At 38.2% G+C, this 14275-nt stretch overlaps 1 protein-coding gene across 24 annotated transcripts in view; it reads left to right on the top strand.

The window, feature by feature from the left end:
- Positions 1–14275, top strand: part of KLF12 (KLF transcription factor 12) — a 589904-nt gene that overhangs the window by 178126 nt on the left and 397503 nt on the right. For 17 of the 24 annotated variants that reach the window (XR_008619026.1, XR_008619027.1, XR_008619028.1 and 14 more), the window contains one exon: positions 4702–4801. The exons of 6 other annotated variants lie outside the window; for them this stretch is intronic. The gene's annotated coding sequence lies outside the window, so the exon portion shown is untranslated. Of the gene's footprint in view, positions 1–4701; positions 4802–5511; positions 5585–14275 lie in introns of those variants that run through there. One more of the 24 variants, XM_028497477.2, reaches the window with a different exon arrangement.

Genomic DNA, 14275 nt, shown 5'->3' with positions numbered 1-14275 from the left:
TCTTAACTCTGTGATTTAGTCAATTAAGATGTGTTTGATTAGGAGTAAAGAAAATGAACTCAAACTGGCTTTGATAATAAAGGAGACTTTGGTCTGATCATAGAAAGTCCAGACGGAGGTAGGTCTTCAGGATTAGTTTGGTTTAATGTCTCAATAGTATCATCAAGGATGTATCCAGTTTCTTTCTGTCTTTCTGTGTCAGCTTTAACGTCATTCTGGCTCTTCCTCAAGTGTGCAGGAGTGAGAAGGAAGGTATCTGGTTTTTCACTTGTAGGATGAGAAGAAGTTGGCCCCTGGCAGCTCTCTCAGGTGAGGAAGCTTCTTTCTCAGATGCCACTTGTGACGAAGATGCTGTAATTCAACGTGACCATGGGATGTTTTTTTTCATTCATTCAGTTAGTCTTTAATTTCTTTCAATAGTATTTTCTAGTTTTCAGAGTGTAGGTTTTGTACTTCTTTTGTTAAATTTATTCTTAAGTATTATTTTTGACGCAATCGTAAATAGAATTGTTTTCTTTTTAAATTGAGGTGTAACTGACATAACACTATATTAGTTTTAGATTTATAGCACAGTGATTTGATATTCGTATGTATTTTAAAATGATCACCACAGTAAGTCTAAACATCCATCACCACACATAGTTACAAAATTTTTTTTCCCTTGTGATGAGAACTTTGAAGGTTTACTCTCTTAGTGACTTTCAAATGTGCGGTACAGTGTTATTAACTACTAGTAGACAAGTTTTTTAAAAATTCATTTTAAGATTGTTCATGCAAGTATATAGAAACACAGTAGATTTTTGTATAATGATTTTTGTATCCTGCAACCTTGTTGAGCTCATTTATTCTAATTTTTAAAATGAATTCTTTAGGAATTTTTATATACAGGATCACGTCATCTGTGAATAGAGTTAGTTTTACTGCTTTCTTTCCAATCTGAATGGCTTTCATTTCTTTTTCTTGCCTAATTACTCTGCCTAGAACTTGCAGTACAGTGTTTAAGAGAAGTAGCAAGAGCAGACTTTCTTGTCTTTTTCCTGATTCGGGGGAAAGCGTCTAGTCTTTCACCATTAAGTATGATGTAATTTGTGTGTGTGTGTGTGTGTGTGTTTTGTAGCTGCCTTTTAGCACGTGAAGAAGTTCTCTTCTATTCCTAGTTTGTTGAGTTTTTGTCATGAAAGGGGATTGGATTTTGTCAGATGCTTTTACTGTATTTAGTGATATGATCATGTGTTTTGTGGGGTTTTTTAGTATTTTGATATGGTGTTATTACATTAATTGATTTTCATATATCAAACCAACCTTGCATACCTGAGATAAATCCGACTTGTCATGATATGTAATTCTTTTTATATGTTGCTGGATTTTGTCTGCTTGTATTTTGTTGATGATTTTATATTCATATGCATAAAACATACAAGCCTATAGCTTTCTTGTGATGTCTTTGTTGGAAATAATTCATTTTTAAATGTCTAGTTTAGATTAGCTGGAATTTTTAACATGTCACTGATGACTAATACTTCTTTATGGGCTTATTTAAGTGCACACATTAAATATAGTGGCATATGAATTAGTCTCTTACCATATTTTGAAGTTTGTTTTTTTTTTTAAGATTGGACAGGGAGCACAGTAGCACCTATTTTTACAGTGGAATGACAGAATTTATTGTATTCATGAACCTAGTGTGTTTTCTCTCCACAGTTTATTTATTTGTTTTTTTGTTTGGTGGAAGTGTTTTTTTATTCTTTGTGTGTGTGTTTATAGGACTCATTTACCCCATCATTTACCTGAGTGTGTGTGTGTGAGTGTGTGTGTGTGTGAGTGTGTGTGTGTGTGTGTGTGTTTATAGGACTCATTTACCCCATCATTTACCTGAAAAGCAATGAATATATTATATTATGAATAAGATAAAGTTAATTTTATGGAGATTAAGCTTGGATTTGTATTTAGGGTTTTATTGCTTTTTTGATGATTAGAACATGAGAATTTTACAAATGATAATTGCACAGTTCCACTGCAGGTAGCAGAATAATTTATTGCACAGGTTTCTAATTTCTTAGGAGCTTGGAACACAATACAGTTGTTTATAATACAATCGAAAAAATTAAAGCTTATTGTCTTCAAACATCCCCATATGCGTGCAAGTTTGTTTCTTTAATCATAATTCCTTGTGAGTGATTTTAACACTTTAAAATGCTTTCACATTTGTCATCCTATCTGGCCATCATCAAAACCTTGTAAAAAATGGTAGAGTTAATATTGGAATCTGAACTTGTCAGACAAACAAATTCGGTCATTTAGAGATCTTAAGGTTGCAGATCTATGTAGTGACATTAGAAACATAGTAACCTAGATGTTCAGAATCCCAGCCATGTGCTCTTTTTAATAAACCAAATCATCTGCACAAAAGTACCTTCTAACGACCATCTCTGATTTCTGAATGGCCTTCGTCGTCTTCTTTTTGTCCTTGGTGTGCTAGAGCAGAAAGAAAGCCGCAGCCAACAATGTCTCCAGCGCAGTAGTTTCTGTGGTAGATTAAATTCCTCTGAAGGATGGTATTTATCCTTAGTGGAATTTCTGAGCAGATGATTTACTCAGTAATAAGAGTTGCTTGGGCCTTTGGGCCTGTTCTCGCCATCTTTCGTGGAGTTTTTAGCAGATTCCCCTGATGTTGAGAGAGAGCGAGCGGGACCATACTTTGTCCCCAGTCTGTAACGCCCCCTCCTCCAATCACTCATCCCTGTGAAGTTGCTAAGAATAAGAGCATATTGGTAAAACCACCCCGGATCATGCCCTCATGAGTGCTCGCCTGCTTGAGGATGCACCTGGGTGCATCCTTTTCTGCTCATTAACTCTTTGTGTATTCGGTGGGGCTTCCTTGATAGCCCAGGTCTGGCCTCCTCTGTGCAATGCACTGAGGAACACCAATTCATTATGTGTCAGTACCTTACACTTTACAGAGATTCTCATTTAATGCTAACAGTGGAAGAACTTTCTGTCTCTAATTTACAAATAAAAAACCCCTGAGGCTCAGGAATTTTAATGAGAGGACCAGAAGCTGGTACAAACTGGGGCTAGGAACCTGACTTCTCTCAGATTTTAAGCTTCCTGAGAACAGGGAGTACATTTTAATCAGTGTTTTAGCCCTAGCACTCAGCGTGTATCTTGGCTCATACTTGGATCCCCCAGATATGTGTTGTATAAATGTTGAGCCCCCGCTCCATACTGTGTGGCTCCCCCCAGCTCTGCTATTGTGAGATTGCTTATGCAGAAGATTCTAGACTCTTTACAGGGAACCTGAGGCTCTCTTCTTAGGGCCCAGGGACATCAGCTGCTTTCAGAGGTGAGAAAACCCTGCCAAGTTTTTTTTTTTTTTTTTTTTGAAGCCATTCTGCTGTCTTGTCTCTGACCTACATAACTTCTGACAGAGGACCTGTGTCAACATTCACATCACGTGCTCTTGCTGGTGGCCAAGCTTCTGTGCCTTGTGCTACTGATGGCAGAATTCATAGAGCTGCTGCTTTGGATCTGAACTTGCACGTTGGGCCAGGCTTTCCGTTACTTACTCAACAAGTTGTGTTGTCAGAATTAACTCCAAGTGCAGTTGTTGCCCAAAACGTCATAGTTCTTCTCCAGCATCCTCAGGGGCACATAAGTAGAATGTTCTAGACAGTATGTGTTTTGGAAGATACAGGAGAGAGGTATAATGGGTTTACGTGTTTAAAACAAAAGATTACCTGTTGGCAGGTGATCATCAACCTCTCTCTGTGCTTAAAATATCAGTGATTTGTTTAGCTTATTTTTTGTTAAACAAAAACTGGTTTTTAAAATTTAAAGCACTTTTACATTTATATAAAATATTAAAAGCTCAGTATAGTTTTCATAATTTTAATTCATAAAAAAATAGAAAGCAGGCCGAAAGTAAAGTTTAGCCTGAAATCTACTGCAGCTTTTCCTCACTGAGGCTAATCATCCACTTCAAGTATGGTTTTAGCAGGCACTGACAATCCCTATTCCAGTACAGATACTTGGCTTTTTGCTTGGAAGATGCATGGGATTGCAGTGTTTCTCAGGGTTGGTTCTACTGACAGTTTGCACCAGACTTAACGAGAAGTATGTGTTCAAATGCAGAGTCCTGGGCCTAACCCCACATGACTACATCAGAACCTTTTGGATGTGAGGCCCAGGAATGGGCATTTTTACAAGCTCCCCGTTGATTGTGGCGAGCTCTGAAGTGAGAAGCTGGCTGGCTAGTAGATGGCAGCAACGGATCAGAGTCACGGAGGTCTTGGATTTAGTCTCTGCAGCGTTTAAGGCCGCTGCCATATCTGTATGTGGAAATACGGATGATGTAGTTACCTCAAGGAGGTGCGTGGATCCAGTGAACTCAGTGTCTGCTCCACAGCAAGTGGTTAAGAAATTCTGGGCAGGGCAGGCACAGCCATGCTCGTTACTGTTATCATTGCACCCAAATGACATAATAGCTGCTAGGACTCATCGTCCCCCAAGCAAGGCTGTGAGAGTGTTAACCAGAAAAATAGCTTCGGAGAGTCACGAAGTCAATGCCAGACCCACGGCCCGTTTTTACAAAGAGCGTTATTGCTGCACGGCCACCCCGTTTGTTTAAGTATTATTGTCCGTGGCTGCTGTGGACCCTTTGGCTTACACAGCCAATGATATTTACTCTCTGGCTCTTGACAGGAGAAGTTCGCTGACTCCCGCTCTCCTCTCCGTGAATGTGGTTTTTCCGTGGAAGCTTCATTGACGTTCATCCGTGGTGCAGAGGCAGTCAGGCCTTGTGGTAAGTCAGGCCTGGTGGCAGCGGCCAGTGTTCCTGTCCGGGCTCCAGTGCTCCCACCACGCCTGCTGCTTCACGTCTTTTTTTTTTTTTTGCTGGTATGCGGGCCTCCCTCCGCTGTGACCTCTCCCGCTGCGGAGCACAGGCTCCGGACGCGCAGGCCCAGCGGCCATGGCCCACGGGCCCAGCCGCTCCGCGGCACGTGGGATCCTCCCAGACCGGGGCGCGAACTCGGTTCCCCTGCATCGGCAGGCGGACGCGCAACCACTGCGCCACCAGGGAAGCCCCCATCTGCTTCACGTCTTTACGTAGCGCCAGCCCTTCTTCGGGCCTTTCTACCACCGCCTTCTCACTCGGCCTCAAAAGCAGTGACGGGGTCCGGGAAGCTGGCTGCCTGAATGCTTTCAAGACCGCCCAGGACTCAGGTGTTAGAGTCCCCACAAATAGCCACTTGGGAAGGGGAACCAGTTTCCAGAGAACGTGCAGACGGTCAGAGTCGTGTGCCCTGGTGGGCCTCCTCACTGCCAAGTTTGAGTTTACATTGAATTCTGGAAACGCGTTATCATTCATCTCCTACCCCTTCTACGTTAGAAACCACAACCAAGCCCAACTATCAGATGAGAAAAAAACAATCCAAAATTGACGTAAAACTGTAGGAGAATATTTTTATGGAAACAATTGCAGTCTCATTCTCTAAACCTAAAAGTCCAAGTGAAGATACAATTGTAGAAATTTGCGGTTATATTTCACAAATTAAGGTCACCGCCTGGAACTTCTGTTCAACAAGTATGGTATCAGGCTCAAGCGTATGTGCGACAATTAATTTACAACATTTTGGTATTTTCCAGCAGGTTTAATAACAGGAATATCTCACTTTTCCAGAAGTCCAGGTTCCATCCTTCTTGCTGGAGCCTCTAACGTCGTCATGGGCTTTAGTTGGGAAAGAACCCTCTGCACTGTGGTTTTTACATTTATTCCTTAGCATAGTTCCTCATGCGCCTTGGGGCAGATGATGAGGTATCTCCATTTTTGCATATGTTCATGATAGTAAGATAGACGTCTCTTAGTCGTCAGTAGAAATGTTTGGAGAGATTGAGAAATGAGAATGCTGTTCTGTGTTCATGTGGGTTTGATTATAGGTGCTTTCCTCTTATATTTCTACTTCTTTGGTGTTTTGTGTCTTTCTCTGTGTGTGTCTCATTCCTCCTTTACTTGGTCCCCTAACTCCATTCTTTCTTTTGTCCTTTAGCTAGTCACGATAGGTATGTATCCCTTGGGTCTTGCTTCTCTAACTAGTCACGATATAATATATATATTATACCCCTTGGGTCCAGTGTTTATGAAGTATAACTAGCATAGCATTAAATGTTTCTCTTAAAAAAAAAAAAGCTTCCTGCCAAACTATAATTAAAAGTCTTTTTATGTGTCTCTTGATTAATATTTTTATTCGCTCACAGACTCTCTAATAAGGAGAGTTCCCGTCCCCCGTTTTCTTGGCCTCTTTATGTTGCTGGCTCCGAGTGTTTGATTGCTTGATGGAGCTGATAAAATTCCCCTGATATTTCCTACTCACTCTAAATTTGGAATACACCTACAGTATTCTTTTAGGCCTTATTGTTTCCTAGACCATCTATTTAAATACAGTCCTAAAGCGTAAACGGAACACTGTTATTGTGGCTAAGAATAATATGTGTAATGGAGCAGTAGATTAGATTTCATTACCATCCTCATAACCATGCAAAAGCCAGCGCTCCCACAAAGCACTCAGTAAGTTCTCGTGATTATTAAAGTTGGCCAGTACCATGGTAAGTTTATAATGGTTACTTGCAGTGATTTGTGAGTGCAGTGGAGGGAAGAGCTTGGCCTTTAAATCCAATGGGGCCTCTCTAAAACCCTGATGTTTGAAGCAGAAGCAGAGGCATCCATAAGGACGATAGTCAAGGGGAAATCTGTTGCCCATCACCGAACAGAAAACAGTATCATCTAATGCATGGTTTTGCTGCATCTGAGGCAGAGCAGGGAGCTTTTAGTGTATTGTATTGTTTTGAGACGTCTATGAACTTGAGAATGTTTGCAGCCCTTTTATAGGAAGTGACTGACTTGACGCTCTTATTTCAATTTCCTTTTATTGTTTATCAGAAAACCTTTATATTTGTTTCAGAATCCCAGGTTTTAATTGGATTTTGAGACATAACATCCAATTCATCAAGTGAATTGAATATAAATTATTTTTTAATAGTGAACCTTCTGTACTTGTTCTGTGACATTAAAATACATGATTCTGTCATTTGAATTATTCTGTTACACTTTATGATCCTGTGCTTATGTTCTTGCTTTTCCTCAGCTTAAAATTCCCATCTGCTACTTCCCTCCCCACTCTATTCCCTCTTCTAACTATTCCAACTTTCAAAACCTGATTCCTAGTTCATACGCCATCTGCTCCGAGAAGCTGTCCTGCTTTCCAAAGTCAAAAGTGAATGATTTCTTTTGTTTGCATTTTAATTTTTGTACTTTCTGTATGTCAGAAAGAGGCATTTTGCCTAGACTTCTGATTCACAGCTGTTTTGTTAGTTTTTCACTGATAGGTATCATATCAGGCTGAACCATATGAAATTACCATTATTCAACTATTTTTGAGCTACAGAACATCAAGTTAATAAGGTCAAACCTCATATGTATTTCATCATGAACTGCACAAACTTTTGAAAATAAATGATGATCTGAGTTACTTAAAACACATCTTGGACTTGGATTTACATATCTCTGTTCTGGAGCACTTGCTGAGCTATGGACATGACAAATGTATTCAAGAAATGTTTGTTGAAATGAAATCAGTTGGACTGTCTAAATTATCATTACTTTTTATAAACAGCTAATAATTGATTTAGAAATGAGACCTGTTCTGTGAGCCACACCTTTTTAATGCCAGCATATACAGGAGTCCACTGTATACTTTGGTGTACATTGTCTAAATCATTACAGTATTGTCACACACGTAAAGTTAAACTTCTTGTCTCAGTCACTGTTATGTTTTAGTTTTATATTGTTACCTTGGTTGAAATATTTTTCTTTCCTTTGCCTATACGTGTCTTACTTTGCTTTACCTAATGCAAAAATAAGAATTCTTTTATTTTCTAATGTTCCTCTCTGAAAATTTTTTACCCACCGAACTCTTGGCTGAAGGTCTGTCAGTGTCCCCCACCTCAGAAAATCCTCCCTGGCTTGCTTTATTTAGCCATGGGGAAAAAAAAATCCTTTTCTTCCTTTGCAATATTTTTGTGCTTGCTAAAGGTCCAGTTAAATCACAGGAGATAAAAGTTGCACTGACAACCTTGGACATTCTCTGTCGTTTGCCAGAAATAGCAAACTAGATACTCATCTTGTACAAAAATATGTGCATGTTCATCCTCACTAAAAACATCTTGTATTTGGTAGAGGGGTAGAAGTCTAAGGCGGCTCGTAGTGTGGAATCTTGGGCTGGGGCCCATGAGGTGGGGTTGGAGGGGAAGAAAGGATGGTGCTGAACAAATGGAGAAAATTATGCTTTTTTTTCTTTATTGACAGATTCGTTAGTTTAATAACATGTAATCTCTTTCTTAGCTACTTGCAATACAGTGTGATTTCCTCAAGACACTTCTGTTTTAGCTCACTTATGCTTTTTTCCTAACTAGAAGAAATTTTACATGAGAAAAGGTGATTCTGGAATTGGAAAGAAAGCTCCATCTGTAAATATATTGAAATATTTTACAGCATCATGCATAAATATGGTTTTGTGAATTTCTTTTGTTCTTGTATCAACAATTTTGCCGTATAATACTTTTAGTTAGGGTAAAAATTCTGATTGGCTCTTTTACAAGCTCTTGAGGCACATATAGACATTTTTCATTTTTAGACAGATCCCAGTAGTTGAGGTTGCTGGAACAAGAGATTCTATAATCTATATAGTTGAAATTAGTATAACAATTAAATAAGGTGACTTATTCTCTGATAGGAGTGGAGTAAGGGAACAGGTTATTGTAAATGCGTTTGAAGGAGGCTTTCCACGCCTGTATATATGTATGTGGTTCTGTTGTTCCAATGAATAATTCAGTAAAACACACTAGATCTTGTTGAGCATGGATTGTAAACTCAGGGGTAGAGATCAGTGTATGTCCTATGCCTGGGACGGTGCCTTGCACATGGCAAATCCATGTGCAATTATTACCTGTTGAGTGAATGGTTGAGTTGATAAATAAAATACCTGGTTGCTTAATACCATGTGATGAGCTCTAAGGAACATAGAAAAAACATATTAAACATGGTCCTTGAGGTTGTAATTTAGAAGTAGAGACAAAAATCGGTGCATTCATAGAGAGTGATTTGTACTGAAATCTATAGTACTTAAAGTAATTTTTTTAATAAAAAAGGAGATGAGGCAACTGTAGAGATAGCGTCATTTACTAATGACCGAATACCTATTTTGCACTGTTTATTGTGCCAAGTGGTTTGAATATATCATCCCGGTGAATCTTCATAATAAATCTGTGATTATTATTCCTGTTATTCCTCCATGAAATAATCAAGGTTCAGTATCTTTCTCAAATCACCTAGCAGTTAAGTGGCAGAGCTAGGTTGTGAGACCTGTTTTGTCTGCCTATTTTACTGCTTTGCTCTATAATTGCTTTTCTAGTTTTCTAGAACTGTCTGGACCAGGATTGGCCCACGATGGTAGTTGGGTACCAGGAGTTCTCTGGACTCCACAGATGCAAAAGAAGACTTGGGGCTCTTCCTAAACCAAAAGTGTAAAGCAGATACTGCTGTCAGTGGACCTGGGCTCCACCCGTTGGTATCAGTGCAGTGATAACGAGAGGAACTGTTGTAGAGGGACTTGAAGGGACTGCCTTTGTCTCTTCTGTCATAAGTATCAGTATTAAAATTCAATCTTTTTTTTTTTTTTGCGGTACGCGGGCCTCCCACTGTTGTGGCCTCTCCCGTTGCGGAGCACAGGCTCCGGACGCGCAGGCTCAGCGGCCGTGGCTCATGGGCCCGGCCGCTCCGCGGCATGTGGGATCTTCCCGGACCGGGGCACGAACCTATGTCCCCTGCATCGGCAGGCGGACTCTCAACCACTGCGCCACCAGGGAAGCCCCAAAATTCATCCATTTTTAGTGACGTTTGTAAGATAATCAATTTCCATTATAAGAAATATTTTACATACACCTATAAACATTTGTTAAAAACAAACTGAAGGTTCACCATGGCTGCCATTGTCTTTGAGTTAAGAAACTGATAAAATTGATAGATCTCTGTCTGCTGGTTTTGGTCTCTCACTTGGGGAGCTTTTTACACATACTAGTATTTTAACCCAATCTCCGGAAAACCTATCAGTAGGTTTGTGATGGGGATCAGGAAGTCTTTGGATTGATTACTTTTTAAAAACCATCTAACCATTTTTGAACATACATTTCAGTAGTCTATATTCACATTGTCTGTGCAACAGATACCCAGAACTTTATTGTACAAAACTGAAACTATATCCATTAAAACAACTCCCCATGTCTTCCTCTTCTTAGGCCCTGGTAACCAGCAGTCTGTTTTCTGTTTCTATGAATTTACCTATTTTTGATTGTTCATATAAGTGAAATATACAGCATTTATCTTTTTGTCATTGGCTTATTTCACTTAGCATAATGTCTTCAAGTTTCATCCATGTCGTAGCATGTGATAGGATTTCCTTTTTAAGGCTGAATAATATTCCATTGTATGTATATACCACATTTTGTGTATCTGTTTATCTGTCACTGTACATTTGGGGAGCTTTGACTTCTTGGCTGTTGTAAATAGTGCTGCTATGATCGTGGGTGTGCAACCATCTCTTTGAGACCCTGTTTTCAATTCTTTTAGATATATACCCAGCAGTAGGATTGCTGGATAATATGGTAGTTCTTTTTTAATTTTGTGAGGAAATGTCATAGTGTTTTCCATCTCAGTTGCACCATTTTACACATTTTATATTTCTACTAACAGTGCAGGGTTTCAGTTTCTCTATATCTTCACCAAAACTTTATTTTATTTTTTGTTTTTTTTTGTTTTTTTTTTTTTTTTTTTGCATTGTGGCCTTCCCATTGGGTATGAAGTGTCAGAAAAATCTTTTAAAAGCCCACTGGTGATTCTGATGGTAGATTAAATGTGTTAAACCACTGTCTGAGCACATCTTTGTGTTGCAGAGACTACAACAGTGCCAGCCTCAGGAGTCAGTGTATAGAACTTTCTCTTTAGTCCAGCGAGAGATGACTGAATGTTTTTTCAAAAATAGAAAATTTTCAGGAAAAGTTACCTTATCAAGTTAGCTAATTGGCTGGGTTGAATTTAGGTACTTCCTAGCTTAAGATTTTCATTGTCTTGTGATTTTGTTTTGCATACTGTTTTTTTCTTGTGGAGATATTTTTTATTATTATTTTTAATTGTGATAAAATACACATAAAATTTACCATCTTACCATCTTTTAATTGTTTAGATCAGTGGCGTTAAGGATATTCAGATTTTGTGCAGTTATCACCTCCATCTTCAGAACTTTTTTCATCTTTCAAAACTAAAACTTTGTACCCTTAAGCAATAATTCTCTGTTCCTTCCTCCTTCCAGCCCCTGGCAACTACCATTCTGCTTTCTCTTGATGAGTTTGACTACTCTAGGTGTCTCATATAAGTGAAGTCATAACAGTTTTTTTGTGACTGGCCTACTTCAAATTTAAAAAATTTGAAAATATTTTGTTGCAACATTTTAAAAATGTTTATTTAATTAACCTTTATTGAGTCCTTTGGGAATAGAATGCCCTGTATCTGCACATTCCCTCCCCCAGGATTCTCCTCACACACATTGTAACATCTCTGAAGGCAACTTAGCATTGTATACCAGTTTGACAGAGGTTTAGTTTCTTGCACATAAAATAATGGTACATTTTACAATTGCTGGGAACTTGTTTTCGATGATGGTAGGGTAGGTGGTAGGGTAGGTGATTTCCGTAAGGTTAAATGATTACCTAGAAAACATTCATTTAGGGGATGCCCTTACGATTCCCAGTAAATGTTTTAATTCAGCTAAAGAACAGAAAAGCTATCTGGTATCATATCATTAATCAGTACATTCGAGTCATTACTCTGAATGATTATGCTTCATTTATTTTGTGTCAGAATGTTTTCCGCACAATAATAGAGAATAAAAGTGCATCATTAATTACAGTAGAGCAGCTCACACATGTGTGGGTATATATGTATTTCCATATCGTCACACAATGAGGGAAATTTAATGTAAGAAATAATCAATCCTTACCAGAGTTGAAGATTCAATTAAATAATATTACATTTAGGACCATTTATAATTATGCCTTATAAAAGTTTTCAGTAATGCTTGAAAAAGTTTGTAGAAACATTTCCATATACTTGTGTCTTCTATTTCTGAATGACAAGCGTTTTTAATAATAATGTTCCTTCCAGCTCTTTCCCTTTCCCATAGCTGTCTGGACTCTTGTCAGAAAACCACAAAACAAACACACAAAACCCACTTGCAGTATATAATTGCACTATTATAAAAACACACGGTATTGTCCTAGGTCCAAAAGGCAGATGAAGGAAGTCAGCCCCTAGTTTGTTTCATCAGCTGCACTTACTTTCCAGAGCAGAGGACTTAATTTATAGTTCAAAAACCTCTTAAAAGACATACGTCTCTCTTTTAGAGATGAGAAGATACATAGACAAGAAAAACTTAAGTAGTTTAAGTGATGCTACAGGAAAAAGGGGGTGGAGAACAAAGTTTGAAAGGTTCTTGGAGAAAGTTCCAGTCTCTCTCTGAACTCTGTCCTCTCTCTTTTTGTAAGAAAGCCAAAATAATTTCAACACTCTTTTTTTAAGCATCAAACAATTTTCTAATGGTTTCTTAAATATTGCTTTAGCTTATTCTTACAAGGAATTTCTGATGTATAATTTTTAAGGAAATTTTGAGTAATTTGTCCAAGAGTACTCGTCCTAGTCAGAGCTAGGATTTAGGACTTCTGATTCTTAGGACCATTTCATTTCCACCACATCACCCTTAATGATTCACTAATAAATTCATCACGCTTTGTTCCCTGCTCCCTCCCTAATTATATCATTTATCTCAGTATTTTAATGTTAATTTTTATAGTTAAAAATTTTTGCTGTAGGCTGTGAGTCTGAAAAGCTGTTGAAGCCAAAATTCTTCCAGTATGGAATGTACCTGTGGTTTTAGGAGAATATGAAAAAGAAACTACTAATATTTTGTGGAATACCTATAGTCTGTATACAACTATGAAAAGACTCATTTTTAACGTAACTAAGAAAATAAACCTTAAAAAACTTCTCTTTTTTAACAGCTTTCTTGAGATATAATTCACAGACCATATAATTCACCCATTTAAAGGATACAACTCAGTGGTTTTTAGCATATTCACAGAGTTGTACAGCAATAACCACAATCAATTTTAGAACATAGAATACCTACTTTTAAAAGTAGAAGTGTTCAGGGACCTTCAGGTGGTTTTCGGTTTTTGGCTGTTATGAATAGATCTGCTTTAAAAGAAAAAGTATAGGCAATTTTAACAAAATAATCTTTAAATTAATGTCAGAATCGTAAGTTTGAAAACCTTTAATTATATTGTAATTATTTCTCAGCTGTTTAGAGACATTGTGTGCCAGTGTGCTGAGCTGAAAAACTTTAAAAAAATTTTTTTTTTTTTTTTTTTTGGTTATATCAGTGACTTAGTGTTTCTCTATTCCTGTTTTTGTAAGTTTTTGGTCAGGAAGGTGAAGTGAACGATGTTTGCTTAAACAAATGACTTTCATATATTGCTGGAGGAGCTATAAACATACACATGGTTAGATTTCTGTCTTAGCTTATCAAGTTCACAGTGGATCGCAGGCAGAACATTTTATGTAGCATTGTTTATCAGGCAGCCGTTCTCAATCTCATGCAGATTAGGATCACATGAGTATTTAAAAACACTAGCACCTTTATCTACTCCTCAGAGATTGTAATTTAATTGATAATTTAATTCAGCATGGGACCCAAGTGCCAGGAGCTGGCCAATTTTAAGTTTCCTATATGATTCTCCTGTATGGCCAGTATTAAAAACCTGTTTGAGACTCTTGCCGTCAGAAACATTATTTGAAGCTATTTTTACCCTTTGTCTGTTTGAAGCCTAAGAAAAAGAACTGATTAAATCAAGGCTAGATTAGAAAGCAGGAGAGGGAACCCTGAGTAAGTCACTAGGCAGCACCTCTGAAGCTCCTTTGCCGTACCGTTGGTCTTTGCAGCCTCCGTGCTTAGCAAATGCCTGCCCTGTAGAAGTTCCTTCCTTCTTTTCTTCTTTCCTTGGACATTTATTAAGTGCCTGCTGTCTGTTCCAGCGCTCTCTTATACCCTGAGGATATAAATACAATTTGGAGTGTCCTTCTTACATCTGAGTTGGCAAAAGATGCATAATA

The sequence above is a fragment of the Physeter macrocephalus genome, chromosome 13, assembly GCF_002837175.3.
Source record: "Physeter macrocephalus isolate SW-GA chromosome 13, ASM283717v5, whole genome shotgun sequence".
Classification (NCBI taxonomy): Eukaryota; Metazoa; Chordata; class Mammalia; order Artiodactyla; family Physeteridae; genus Physeter; species Physeter macrocephalus.
Note: the sequence above shows the minus strand (reverse complement) of the source record. Positions and strands in the feature narration are given on the sequence as shown.